The 11,236-nt window shown below is 42.2% G+C and overlaps 1 pseudogene; it reads right to left on the reverse strand.

Moving 5' to 3' along the window:
• Positions 1 to 10,045: 10,045 nt before the first annotated feature.
• Positions 10,046 to 10,344, reverse strand: LOC123780259 (U6 snRNA-associated Sm-like protein LSm3 pseudogene; annotated as a pseudogene).
• Between the last annotated feature and the right edge of the window lie 892 nt (positions 10,345 to 11,236).

Consider the following 11,236-nt stretch of genomic DNA (forward strand, 5'->3'; position numbering starts at 1 on the left):
GTCTCTGTGTCCTGTTTCTCCTCCTTCTGATGTAGGTCCTCAGGCCAGGTTTGCCCGGTCAAATCATCTGCTATTGTGGTTCATGTGTACGTGGCTGCTCTCCTTGAAGAGCCATGATCCTCCCGGGATGCAAAGCTTGTAGAAATACCGAATGCAGGCCCTGCAGGGAGGCAGTGTGCTTGTGGGAACAGCTGCTGCTCACACCAGGACACCACTTCTCTGGCTTGGCCTTGGCACTTCTGCCTCTGCCTTGTCCTGCAGCCCTTCCTCCACTTCCTGCTCCTGGTTCCCGAGAACCATTGTTTCCGCCTTCCCTCCATGAGTCTTCCCTCCACCAGTCTCTTGGCCTTTGCTGTTGTTAAATAACAAATATTCAAGTAAATTTTAAAGATCTAATTGGCCTTATTGAACGGTTCATGATCAGGCAGCATCCTGTCTAAGAAGTAGAAAGGAGTTCTAAAGGGCTACAGAAAGGGAAGGTTTTTAAAGGCAGGACAAGGAAGTCATAAACAGAAAAAAAAAAAATTGTTATTTTGGATAAGGTCACCTCCCTTTGGGGAACAAAGGGGTCTTAGGTGGATTACCTCATCAGTGCTGACTAGGAAATTCCAAACTGGTTGAAACTACATTCCTGGGGGAGATTGAAACTGCAATCCAGTTAGGTATGAAACCCTGTTTGGTCCCATGGGTTTAGCCCAAGTGACTCCATTTTGGATCTATTATTTCTTTTTCACAGTCTTCTCTCTTTTCTGGATCACCCTGGTGGAGTCTCACTTGTGAGGTGAGTCACCTTTGGTGTGGACAAATGGGTGGAGTCCTTGACCATGCTCTCCCCGAGCTGACCCACCTGGGTGAGCTAGGAATCCTGTCAGGGCTGAGGGGCAAGGGCTAGGAGGGGGACATGGGGACCAGGGTACAGTAGGGGACCGAGGGTGGGAGCAGGGGCTGAGACTGGGGCCTTGGCTGGGCTGGAGGGGTCTGTGTTTAATGTTAGATACAACGCCCTTTTAAAATGAAAAGTAGGGGCACCTGGGTGGCTCAGTCGGTTGGGTGGCTGCCTTTGGCTCAGGTCATGATCCCAGGGTCCTGGGATCGAGCCCCACATTGGGCTCCTTGCTTAGCAGGGAGCCTGCTTCTCCCTTGCCTGCAGCTCCCCCTGCTTGTGCTCTCTCCCTCCCTTTCTCTTTGTGTCAAGTAAATAAAATCTTAAAAAAATAATAAAAAACCATGAAAAGTATAATTTACTTTTTTCTTATTACAAAAGCAATACATGTTCACTTTAGAAAATCAGGAAGCAGATAATAATAAAAACATTCACACTTCCACATGTCCCTCATCTCTGTTTATACCTACCAGGTTTCTTTCTTGCATAAATAAATAAAACATTTATTCGTCAATAAAATGCATGAAGTTACAGAAATATTTATTTGGCTTTATATGAGTTGAACACTTAAAACTCTACACATTGTTTCATAAGCATGTCAAATATTTACCTTCACCCTGATTTTCCTCATTTACCCTCTTTCTTCATAATCTTCAACAAATGCTGGGTTTCAGGCTTCCTGACAGGATTTCTGTAGAGATCAGTGGTTTGTATCCAGTGGGGCCCTTGAACCTCCATCCGTTGTCCCATCCACCCTCTGTCTAACCTGGGCAAGTCAGAGTTTATACTTGGAGCAGAGGGGAGGGGAGGGGGGAGCCCCACCTCTTTTGTTCTGAGGCACAGAGACCAGGCCTGTCATGTGAAGGACCTACTCTGGACCCAGCTCTCTCACTGCCTTTATGTCGGACACTGGACCTGCCATTTGTCCTGCCAGAGCCTCTTCATGTGAGGCAGGGACAATAGTGCCTCCCTTTGGGGTGGTTGTGAAGGCAACCATCCAAGTCCTCGAGAAATCCCTGTTTTTGGTGCTCTCTTTGTCCCGGTTTCATTTTTGATCCCACCTTACGGTGGGAGGAAGCAGAGTGGGTACAAGCATAGCCGTTGAGAGAAAGGGGCCTGGGTGGGTGGTCCTGAGGCTGTTACTCTCTGTCCCACTGTCCCTTCAGCTTACTTGAAATCTGGCTCTTTATACCAAAATGGTAAGACAGGATGTTGAATTAGATTCAGCTGCATACAGCAGAAAGCTCTCGTCACAGTGTCTTATGTAAGTGAGAGCTAGGTGGTACAGGGCTCCAGGACAACTCCTGCGTCTTCTGTCTCTCTGTCTAACTCCTTAGCAGGAAGCTTCTGTCCTAGATGTTACTGTTTGGCTGTGGGAGCTCTGGCCATACTGCTTACATTTGAGGCAGGAACAAAGAGAAAGGAAGAAGGGCAAAAGGTGAATTCCTGCTGCCACTGCTCCCTTCCTGGAAGCCGGCAAACAGCCTGATTATAGCTCCCTGGCCAGAACCGGGTCACACAGACATACCAGTCTGCTGAAAAAGTAACCGTTCCGCAGAAGCAGATCATGATTCCTCTGGCTAAGGAAGAAGGCAGTGATTGTGTGGGAGGTTCCAGGACCTCTGGCCCACTCTGGGCCGGGGAGACTGAACTTGTGACAGTGACGGAGAGGATTTGAGAGGGCAGGATGGTGGGGAGATTTTGAGGAGTGCATTAGGAACCCTAACCTGGAGAGGGGCAGAGTTTAAGCCTCCTCTGGCCCTAATCCTAGTGGACCCTGTGAGAAGCATGGCCAATGTGCTTACGGGGGCGAGGCTTTCCCAGAGTCACACGTAACAACTGAAATTCTTAAAGGCCACTTAACCCCAGAAATGCTTATTGACAAGGGAGCAGATTATTTTTCTGTAAGTGTTTTTTTAAGAAAAGATTTATTTATTTGAGAGAGAGACAGAGAGGGAGAGCACAAACAGCGGGGGGCGGGGAGGGACAGAGTGAGAGAATCCACAAGCATATCCCCCCACTGAGCACGGAGACCTAGTTAGGGCTCCATCCCAGGACCCTGAGATCATGACCTGAGCTGAAACCAAGAGTCAGCTGCCTGACCAACTGAGCCACCCAGGCACCCACTGTTTTTGACAGTGATTACCCCACGTCCTTCCTAGACTCTCTGCCTGCTGGTGCATTGTTGTGGGAGACCCTCCAGGAAAAGTCAGGGCCTGGCACCGTCTGACTGATACCCATTTGATGTTATTTTTCCTTCTTCTTCTTCTTTTTTTTTTTGATGTTATTCCTAGTGTTCTTTCTTTCTAAGGGAAGGAGAAGGGACTCATTCTTGTGACCATTGCCTAAGGCACATACCCAAGGATATGTTTGCCTTTTCCCAGGAAATGCCCCGCACACCTGTATTAAAAAGCAGAGGACCTTTATCTAACGGGGTGTCAGTCTGGCAGCTGGAATAGAGACCCAACATGATCCTGGCCTAAATAAGATGGTCTGTTTCTCACTTGCTCAAAGATCCAAGTGGGTGGTGTTTCTGGGCCAGCACATCCACACCCACCAGGGACCCAGTCTTTCACGTGTCATCCTGATATCTTCAACACACGGATCCCAGCCCCCAGTCAAAGATGGTGTCCTGGCTCCAGTCAGGAAGGAGGAAAAGAGGAGAGGACAAGCCTCTTCTGTTTTAGAACGAAACCCAGAATTTGTACAGAAGACCTTCCCTCACCTCCACTCACAAGAATTTGTTCTTGCTCCCCAGCTTTCAGGGGAGACTGAGGAAATGGAGCAGCAGCTCTGTGTTCAGCTAAAACTTCTCCCACCCTGTGGGTCAGCCTTCTCGGGGTACAGGCAATATGGCAGAACCTGTCAGAAACCTCTCCTTGAAGATAGCGTCTGCTTATTATTTTTAAAGTTTCTGTTTAGGGAAAGGGAGAAGCCCCTCAGCCCCACATGGGGTAGGTGAGTGGAGATCAGGCCTCAGCAGAGTCCTCAATGCCCCCCCGGACGAAGACAACTGGAGCAACACACTGTGGGACCAGCCAGCTCAGCCTGCATGAAGCCATGCAGCGGGACTGGGGTTAGATCATGAAAAGGGACCCAGCTTCTGCCTGGTTTGCTGGGCTGCTCAAGCTGGGAGCCTGGAGCTGTGCAGAGCTGCCATGTGAGAAGTCTAACGACCCTGAGACCGTCTTGCTGGAGAGGCTGCAGCCATGTGAGTGAGCCATCTTGCATATCGAGCCGGCCGACATCTGAGTGCAACTGCATGGGACATCCCAAGTGACAACTGCCCAGGTGAGCCCTTCCTGAATTTATGACCCCCAAACCGTGAGCAAACTGAAACGGTTGTTGTATGATGCTACGTTTTGGGGTAATTTGGTAAGTGACAATAGTACCTGGTATTCTGTGTTCTGTCATGGAAATGTTAGAAGATTTTATGTAATCAGAAGGGAATGTTTGAACAAATACTTCAAGAATAAGAATTTTTCAACATTTACTCATCAACACCTAAGAGTAAGGGTATCTGAGAGACTGGTTCTAATATTTAGGTAGATGTGGTCCTTGAATTTATAGATTTTTTCTTTTTTTCCTCCCAGAACTTTTCTCAATTTTATATTCAAGATACTCCCCCAAGTTTTATTACACAGTGTCAAATGCACAGAGAAGCTGAAAGACTAGTGCCAAGAAGACTCATATTTCTTCTACTGAGATGATACAACAATTAATATTTTCCATATGGCAAATACCTATAATTTTCTGTACTATTTGACTAGAAAGTTGAACGAATTTTATTTTCAAATAACCTTTTTTTCCTGATCAAAGTAATATATGTTCATAGTACAGCTCTTGTAAAATGTACAAAGATAAATAGAAAATAAAACAGTCCTTCTCCAAAATAAACTCTTCTAGATCTGAAAAAGAGAAAGAAAAAAGGAAAGAAAACAGTTTACCCCATAACCCAACTGACTTGATTCCTTGGTTTGGGGAACAAGTTGCGCATCTGAATTCCGTCTTCCTTGGGCGGGGTGCCCTCTACTGACAGCGGGGTGAATTGTCAAATAGTGGGATTTTCATTTACCTAGTCTCGTGTGGGTTTTTGCTTGAATTGAATCCCCAGATTCCTTATTCAGGGATGAATCAAGAAAGTGATTTTTGATAAAGAAGGGGGTAGTAATCAGAAGGGGGAATGAAGCATGAGAGACTACGGACTCTGAAAAACAAACTGAGGGCTTCAGAGGGAAGGGGGTGGGGGAATGGGATAGGCTGGTGATGGGTAGTAAGGAGGGCACGTATTGCATGGAGCACTGGGTGTTATACGCAACTAATGAATCATCGAACTTTACATCAAAAACCAGGGATGTACTATATGGTGACTAACATAATATAATAAAAATATTTTTAAAAAATTAGTAATAGGCAATAAATTGTTAATTTTGATTAAAAAAAAAAGTTGAGTTTTTGAAACCACAGAGCAGATCCTTATGGACCCCAGCCTGGGGATTTTCCCAGGGTCTTGGGCGAGGCCTGACCTCAAACAGCTGGTCTGACCTTCCTGATCTGGCTATGTTGCCCCTGTGAATGGTGGACACGGGCTCCAATCCGGGCCTGGCAGTGCTCCACCCCAGGAGGACCCGTATGTGTGGCTCCGAACACCTGTCTTCCCCCACGGAACTAATGACCCTGATTTTTCTTAGATTCTTTTTCTGTTTCTTCCTTTGGTTTATCCTCCTCATCCCTTTTTCTCCAAATACGTCTTGTTTACATTTCCCACCTTCTGGGGCCACTGGCGTCAATTCATTTCACTTTTCTTCTTTTTTCCACCAACTTATGCCTCATTGACAATTAGCATATTCAAGTATTCACATTTATATAACAAGGTTTCTATAAGATTTATAAAAAGAATATCACCTCTCCGTATCTAACCCCTGCCCCTTAGTGTTCTGCCTGCTTCTTTAAAAAAAATTATTTAAATTCAATTTAGTTAACATTTAGTGTGTTGTTGGTTTCAGAGGTAGAATTTAGTGATTCCTCGGTTGCATATAACACCCAGTGCTCATTCCATCAAATGCCCTCCTTAATGCCCATCCCCCAGTTGCCCCATCCCTTCACCCCTCTCCCCTCCAGCTACCCTCAGTTTGTTCCCTATAGTTAAGAGTCTCTTATGGTTTGCCTCCTTCTCTGTTATTATATTACTGTATTTTTCCTTCCCTTCCCCTATGTTCCTGTTTTGTTCTTAAATTCCACGTATGAGTGAAATCATATGGTATTTGTCTCTCTCTGACTGACATATTTCACTTAGCATCATACCCTCTAGCTCCATCCATGTTGTTGCAAATGGCAAGATTTCGTTCTTTTTGATGGCTAAGTAATATTCCACTGTGGACGCAAACCACATATTTTTTATTCATTCAGCTCTCGATGAACATCTGGGCTCTTTGCATAGTTTGGCTATTGCGGACTTTACTGCTATAAACATTGTTCCAAAGAGCCATCACATTGAGCTCACATTTAATCACCTTTTCGTCTGCCTTCATCCCATGTTAGGAACTGAAGTGATTTTACAGTTAAGGTAAACGAATAAAGTAATTAAAAAATTTCAAGGTTTACTGTCATACTCTTTCCACCAGGGGGAATTCAAGGGCTAGTTTGGCTTTGTGATAAGAGTGTGGTGAGTAGAGTGAAGGAGGGAGGGAGAGGCATTTGAAGATCTCAAAAACTGAAAGCGTCAATATAGAGTGGGCAGAAGTCCAACAGAGGGGTAGGACTACATCACTCTCAGACATTTTGGCCCATACTCCCCCCTTTGCCTCATTGTTTCTTCTTCAGACAGCTCCTTCCCAAGGGGCTCCAGAGCCATGCTATGGAATGTGAAACTGTCCCAAACCCTTTGCTCTATCAGCCATCCAGAGAACTGATGTAATATCTAGAAGAGATGTCTCATACAGTGCTCTTCACTTAAGCTAACCGGGATCTGCTCTCACCTTCCCCCCACTAGCAGGTGGCGAGCCTTCTTAAATACCTGACCTTTGCCACTGCCCATGATGTCAGACCAATTTTCAGTGGGTCTCAGACAACTGCCCTGACCCAGGCCAAACACGTGGAAATGAAAATGAGCTCCATCTAGACAGGTCTCAGATCCGTCATTAAAATTAAATGTTGTCATTCAAATATGCCTTTAAGAAAGTGAAAAAAGTCACGAGCTGTGAAATAATCATTGTAATATATATATAATTGACAAGGGATTAGAACAAAGGATAAAGAACTTTTACAGACCCAGAAAATATAAACATTTTTATTCAGTAGAAAAAGGACAAAAGACATGATATGCAATTCTGAAAAGAGGAAAAGCTTTTAGCCTATAAATAAATATATGAAGCAATCCCTAATTTCTATTAATCGGGAAAATGAAAACCACATTATGAGAATTTTATAGCCACTTCATTGATCAAAATTAAGATATTTGACATTACCAAACATAGAAGTGGATCCATTGTTGGGGGTTAAGCGAGTGTAATTTAGAGCAACTACTGGGAAAACAACTTGAGATGACTTTGGTTGGTTGAATATTTGCACACTTTAACCCCTATGAACAGAGCCTGGAAAATTCTTGCACACGAGCCTCAGGAGACATGTGCAAGGATGTCCATATCAACATTGTTCATTGTAGCAAAAAATTGAAAACATTAAGATGCCCATTTGTGGGAGCAGATAACATAAATTATGGTGTAGCCACACCATGAAATGGTAGTGCCAGGGAAAGGAAGTGCCCCACAATTAATGGTGGCAACCTTGCTAAGTCTTTGTAACAATGGTGAGTGAAAAAAACAAGTCCTAGAAAAAAATGTACAGTATAATACCATTTGTAGAAGGACTATATACAAACAAAACTGAACAATGTTGGTTAGGCATAATCTCTGTGAACCTCCCTCCCTACTTATCCATGATGCAAGGGGATTAAAAATAAAAATGCAGAATAGCACTTACCACCAGTGGGGACGTGTGGGGACAGGATGATGCAGAAAAGAGGGTCAGGGTGCAGTCGAGAGATATAAATTATTAGATATATGTAGTTCTTGTGTTAGAGTGTTCATTATATTATAAATACATAAACTAATTCACACATAAATAAAACATGATGTGGGATTCTATTGTGTTTTTTGATAATTTAATTTTTTATTTAATTTTTTATTATGTTAGTCACCATACAGTACATCCTTAGTTTTTGATGTAGTGTTCCATGATTCATTATTTGCGTATAACACCCAGTGCTCCATGCAATATGTGCCCTCCTTACTACCCATCAATGGGCTAACCCATCCCCCACCCCCCACCCCTCTAAAACCCTCAGTTTTGGGATTCTATTATTAAAGATGAAGAGGAGAATGGATATAGAAGGTGAACCAGCAGGTGACTCTTGGATTTCTTGCAGGTGTAACTAAACAGAAGGAGGTACCATTTAGAGTTACAGAAAAAATTTGAGAAATGAATTGTGAGTGTGAGGATAATGAATTCACCTTTGAGCATTTTATTCTGAGTTGCCCGCATGACATCCAGTGAGCAGTCTAATCTGTGGGTCAAGATCTCAGAGGACAGGTCTAGGATGGAAAAATAAATTTATAGGTCAAAACCAGGAGAGGTGGGTTGTGGTTGCAACGTTTGGAACTCAGACATGGATGAAGGCAAGCTTTCTCATACAATGATTGGCCATTTGGATATCCTCTTTTGGAAATTGTTCTCAAGTATTTGCCCATTTTAAAAAATGGGGTGTTTGTCTTTTGATTTGTAAATCTTTAAAAAACATAATTCTGGTTATAACATCTTTTTGTTTATATCTACTGCACATATATTTTCTCAATCTGTGCCTTCCTTTTTATTCTCTCAGTGGTGTTTTTTGATAAACAAATGTTCTTTTTTTTTTCTCTTTGAGTTTTTATTTAAAATCTAGGAAGGTAACATATAGTATAATATTGGTTTCAGGAGTAGAATTCAGTGATTCTTCACTTACATACAACACCCATTGCTCATCACAAGTGCCCCCCTAGCCCATCTAGCCCAACCCTCACCCACCTTGTCCATCAACCCTCAGATTGTTCTCTATTGTTGAGAGTCACTTATGGTTTGTTTTCCTCTCTTTTTTCTTTTTTTTTATTTTTCCCCTTTCCCATATATTCATCTGTTTTCTTTCTTAAATTCCACATATGAGTGAAATCATGTGGTATTTGTCTTTCTCTGACTGACTTATTTTACTTAGCATAAAACTCTCTAGCTCCATCCATGTCATTGAAAATGGAAAGATTTCATTTCTTCTAACGGCTGAGTAATATTCCATTGCATATATCTACCACATTTTCTTTATCCATTCATCCATCGATGGACATCTGAACTCTTTCCATAATTTGGCTATTATTGATAATGCTGCTATAAACATCGGGGTGCATGTGCCCCTTAAAATCACTGTTTGCATCCTTCAGATAAATACTTAGTAGTGCAATTGCTGGGTTGTAGGTAGCTCTATTTTTAACTTTTTGAGGAACCTCCATACTGTTTTCCGGAGTAGCTACACCAGCTTACATTCCCACCAACAGTACGAGAGGGTTCCCCTTTCTCAGCATCCTCGCCAACACCTGTTGCTTCCCATGTTGTTGATTTTAGTCATTCTGACAGGCGTGAGATGGTATCTCATCATGGTTTTTAATTTGTATTTCCCTGATGATGAGTGATGTTGAGCATCGTTTCCTGTGTCTGTTAGCCATCTGGATGTCTTCTTTGAAAAATGTCTATTCATGTCTTCTGCCCATTTCTTAACTGGATTCTTTGTTTTCTGAGTGTTGAGTTTTGTTTTGTTTTGTTTCAAAAAAGGAAACATCAAATTTAAAGGAAAAAAATAAGAAATTGTCTGAGAAAACAGCAGAGCCAATTAATTCTTGAAAAAAGAGTTCTGTGTCTTGGTGATCACATTTATTTAAACAGTTGGAAAAAAATTGAAATGCCCTTCAGATTAAGAATTTTTGAGTTATCTGCAAATTAAGGCATTTCAGTAGTGGAAGAATCCTTGGTCATTTCTTATATCAAAATTTACACAGGTTTCTATTTTGAATGTCTTCTACTTTTAAAGAGGCGGTCATACAAAGTCTTCTATATTCCATACATGATAAATTCCTTGTTTCAGTCAACTCTTAATGTTGGGACAACTAGTACAACACCATCTCCCCAGACAAAAAGCATCAGAATATTGCATTTTGTTGATTTATATATTGCTTCACATGTTTTCTCATCAATTTCTATAGTGGTCACCGTTTCCTCCACATCATATTTAAATGCTGATCATAAACACGTAATCTGCTTTGAAGCTCTCTGTCATTTCTCATTTTCACATAAATTCGCTCATCCATGCTGAGCCTGATGAGATCCAGGGACTCTTCTGCAGTGTTAGTAGTTTGTTGCTGGTCCATGTCATCCACCATGTTTCAAACCCTGCGTCCTTTCCCCTGGTATTGAATTTGATAAGTTCTTTACAGATTTTGGTTGTTAACCCTTTATCAGATATGTCATTTGCAAATATTTTCTCCAATTCCATTATCTGCCTTTAAGTTTTGTTGATAGTTTCCTTCACTGTGCAGAAGCTTTTTATCTTGATGAAGTCCCAATAGTATATTTTTGCTTTTCTTCCCCTTGCCTCTGGAGATGTGTCTAGTAAGAAGTTGCTCCAGTGAAAGTCAAAGAAGTTGTTACCCACCTGTATCTTTGGGGGTAAATACCTAGTAGTGCAATTGCTGAGTTGTAGTGTAGCTCTTTGTTTAATGTCTTGAGGAAACTCCGTCATGTTTTGCAGAGTGGCTATACCAGCTTGCATTCCCGCCAACAGTAGAAGAGGGTTCCCCTTTCTCCACATCCTCACCAACATTGGGTATTTCCTGTCTTGTTAGTTTAACCATTCAAACTGGTGTAAGGTGGTATCTCATTGTAGTTTTGATTTGTATTTCCCTGATGCCAAGTGATGTGGAATATTTTTTCATGTGTCTGTTGGCCATTTGTATGTCATCTTTGGAGAAGTGTCCGTTCATGTCTTCTGCCCATTTCTTAACTGGATTCTTTGTTTTTTTGGGTGTTGAGTTTGAGAAGTTCCTTATAGATCTTTGATACCAGCCCTTTATCTGTAATGTCATTTGCAAATATCTTTTCCCATTCCGTGGGTTGCCTTTTAGTTTTGTTGACTGCTTTCCTGTGCAGAAGCTTTTTATCTTTATGATGTCCCAATAATTCATTTTTGCTTTTGTTTTTCTTGCCTTTAAAGTTGTGTCTTGCAAGAAGTTGCTGTAGCCAAGATCAAAGATGTTACTGTCTGTGTTCTCCTCT

This window comes from Ursus americanus, chromosome 5 (assembly GCF_024610735.1).
Source record: "Ursus americanus isolate L20-20 chromosome 5, mUrsAme1.1.p, whole genome shotgun sequence".
NCBI lineage: Eukaryota > Metazoa > Chordata > Mammalia > Carnivora > Ursidae > Ursus > Ursus americanus.